Source organism: Pseudophryne corroboree, chromosome 5, assembly GCF_028390025.1.
Source record: "Pseudophryne corroboree isolate aPseCor3 chromosome 5, aPseCor3.hap2, whole genome shotgun sequence".
NCBI classification, from domain to species: Eukaryota; Metazoa; Chordata; class Amphibia; order Anura; family Myobatrachidae; genus Pseudophryne; species Pseudophryne corroboree.
The window spans coordinates 652028105-652031754 of NC_086448.1; the positions used below are offsets into that span (position 1 = coordinate 652028105).

At 40.9% G+C, this 3650-nt stretch overlaps 1 long non-coding RNA gene across 2 annotated transcripts; it reads left to right on the forward strand.

The window, feature by feature from the left end:
* Nucleotides 1-2406: 2406 nt before the first annotated feature.
* LOC134929292 (uncharacterized) lies at nucleotides 2407-3360 on the forward strand. 2 transcript variants are annotated; one of them, XR_010178449.1, is made up of 4 exons: nucleotides 2407-2434; nucleotides 2691-2788; nucleotides 2868-2964; nucleotides 3194-3360. It is a non-coding gene; the product is annotated as an uncharacterized LOC134929292 (long non-coding RNA). The 2 variants fall into 2 exon arrangements; XR_010178448.1 differs by lacking the exon at nucleotides 2407-2434 and adding an exon at nucleotides 2532-2599.
* Nucleotides 3361-3650: the final 290 nt, after the last annotated feature.

A 3650-nucleotide genomic window follows, 5' to 3' on the forward strand; every position in this document is an offset into this window, starting at 1 on the left:
TAGACCATAGTCTCCAACCCCTAGTAACTAGGAGTGATAGCTACATCAAGGATACTGGAGACTTTCTCTCACAGCTTAAAGGGGTAGACTTATATGGCGTCCCTTGTCTAATGGCCACAATGGATGTCAACTCCTTATATACAGTGATACCACATGATGACGGGTTAAGCTCTTTAAGAACTGCATTGATTAAAGGTCCTAAAATAAACATGCCCATTGAATTTATTATCGAATTGGCCGAATTGGTCTTGAAGACCAACCATTTTATGTATAAAGATTCATATTTACAACTAGCGGGTACAGCGATGGGGTCAAACCTGGCCCCCTCATACGCTAACCTATACATGACACAGTATGAGTCTGTCAACATCTTTCCTAAATATGGCCATTCAATTTTCTTCTATCATCGTTTTATCGTCGACATTTTCTTGCTTTGGACCAACACAGAGGAGCTGTTTTTATCTATGGTCAATGAACTAAACTCTCTAGCTAGTCCCATTAAATTTACATCAACTTGCTCGGACACCAGTATTAGTTTCCTTGATGTGACTATCAATAAAACTAACAATCTGTTGGCAACGACATTATATCGGAAACCAACAGATCGTAACCTCACCCTGCATGCCTCTAGTCATCATCCACCGGCCCTAAAAGACAACTTACCTGTGTCCCAATACCTTCGGGTTCTTAGGATTAACTCAGCTAGTGAGAAGGTAGAGACACAACTCACTGATGTTACTACATGTTTTGGGGAACGAGGTTACCATACTAGAGTATTATCTAGATGTCTTGAAAAAGCAAAAGTGATCTTCTCAGGGACATGTGATAGTGAGCGTAATAAATCTAAAGATAGGATGGTGTTTACCACCCACTTTGATAACCACTCTGGACATGTCAATAAAGTTTTGAAGAAACATTGGGCTATTGTCAGTTCTGATCCCACGTTTCCATTCACCCGTATGAAACCACCAATGTTGGCGTATAGGCGAGGTCCGAACCTGAAACAAATGTTGATGAGACCCACCATGTATCCTGACGCTAGGCCTTCCCGTACACAATTGTATACACAGAAACCCGGATGTTTCTCTTGCGGCAACTGCACGACGTGCAGGTCATTGATGGTTGGACCGACTTTCAATCATCCCCACACTGGGACCACCATCAAGATCAGATTTCATCTACATTGCAGAATGGATCATGTCATCTACATACTGAAATGTCCATGTGGGTTCCTTTATGTTGGGTTGACTATGCGGAATTTTAGAGACCGGATGGCCAACCACCGGTCTTCTATACATACCGCTTTAAACAGTGGAACCTCTGATAAACCTGTCGCACGACACTTTCTAGAGGCTAAGCATCAAGTAGCAAGTCTAAAGTTTATGTTGATTGATTGGGTTCCCCCTCTGTCGACTGGAGGCGATCGAGTGGGGCAGCTTAAACGGAGGGAATGTTATTGGATCAATGCATTGGACACAGTAGACCTCAGGGGGCTCAATGAATAAAATCCATTAAGTGTTTGTCTATAAGTCTCTGACCAGTTTATCAATGGTATATCTTCAACACATGTCCAATGCACCCCTCGATTGGGGACAGTATATAATGTATAGATACCGATATGCTTGCTGTATAGGTTTGCTCACTATATAGCCAGCTTGTCTTTTTAATTGTAACTGTTTTATGTATGTTTTTTTGTTTATGTTTTTGTATTGTTATTGCTGCTGCCTCCTCCTGGGTCCCCTATAACAATTTTTGACCCTTTTTCATATGTTGTTCAACAGTTGATTCTTTGAGGAACCATATACATATATATATATTTCTAGAGGAATGATCTCATCTTTGATATAAAACATCATTTTGTCTCTAAATATATTAGATCGTTTTTCCATCCCTTTTTATGTTAGCAGTGTGCGTTCCACCGGCTTCAGCCACTGGAACGCACAGGACTTCCTGTTTCTGGCCCCCGGCGTGTGTGGATCGGTTCGGTCCCTCCGGCCCGTGGGGTTGATGCGGATGTGTCTGTTTGGTGGCGGGGGCACTTTGCTCATGGTGCGGGGACGTTGTCCCCGTGCGGGTGTCGTGCGCTGTGTGTTCGCTGGGGTGTTTGCAGCGTGCGTTCCACCAGGCTTGGCGGTTGGAACGCATGACACTTCCTGTTTCCGGTCCCCCGGCGCATGCAGCGCTATTTTGTGTATTCCCTCTGTTGTACTGTGAATATTAATGCATACACAGGCATACTGATTGCCTATTTGGCCTTTTGTGCTGGTGGCAAACGGTTAATCAAGTGGAATAAAGGTTTGGATAATTATTCAGGTGACTTTTTGAGTTGACCCCTCACACCCTTGATACTTCCGGGTCAAGGGGTATTTAAATCCCCTGCTTAGATCCAGTTGGTGCATGCAGCCCTGGTTTGTGCAGTGTTCCACATGATTCTGTGAGTAACTACTGTATGTTGGGTTTGTCCCACTGATTAAGTTTGATGTTTGTATAATCCTATAATCTTTTGATTTGGGGTTATTTATTGTTTGTAGCTATGGATTTGATGTGGGAGAACGCTTAACCCAGGGGCTGCCCTATGTGTATCCTCTTGGACCTATAGGTATTTATTCATCGTTGATTATGTTTTTTTTTATATATATTTCTATGCCTCAGATGCACATTGTTTAAACAGAGTATATGTGTAATCACAGTGGCTGAATGTCCTTTTTGAGATCCTGCAGCTGTTGACCCTGAGTGGGAGAATGCCTTATCCAGGTGTAGTCTTGTGCACACCTTTCCAGACCCATAGGTATTTATGTGGTAACAAGGTTTGCTATATACATTTGATTCTGATACACGTTTATAATAGAGATATCCTTTGATTACAGCAGTGGTTTGGTTGCAGAGCTGTGATTATATGGACATTCTCCACACTTGGTATACAGCAGTTCAGACATGCAGCCCCATTGGAATGTGCTGATAGAGGTGAGGAGGGGTAGGCCTTGCATGCATTTTAAGACCAGTGGTGAACACAGGGTGTTTTTTTATTCCTCCTTGTAGTCTCACTACTCTGCCACCTGTTCTTGGTATATGAGTTCCTTTTTTCTAAATCTGGTATTATGTAGTAGTTTATGTTGATACAAGCATTGTCGCTAATATTGTTATATATTGGGACCTGGGAGGCTCAGTCATGTTTATGTTCTATTTTTTCTAGATATACTTTTAATTATTCAGCTTCATTATATTATGATTGGATTTGATGATTCATGTATGGCCCTTCTTGAAAAAGATCCTGGTTTTTGGATCGAAACGTCGAAACCTTTGAGGCTACAATAAAAATTTTCTATTGAAGAAATGTGTGGACTTTATACACAGTGAGAGTGCACCCTCCACCACGTGGAATTCTCGTCTACATTTGCAGACATTTCGTCTGTCGGGAGCACCCACCATTAGGAACTTTGATGTGAGTGCAGAATCCTCTTGTTTTTATATATATATATATATATATATATATATATATAAAATTATTATTATTATTATTATTATTATTATTATTATGGTACACCAGTTTAAGCATTGACACAAGTATATAATAATATTTCTTACATGTGATTTTATTTGTACCATGAGGCTTACTATGTAACCTTATACAATCACAATACAGTAAAATC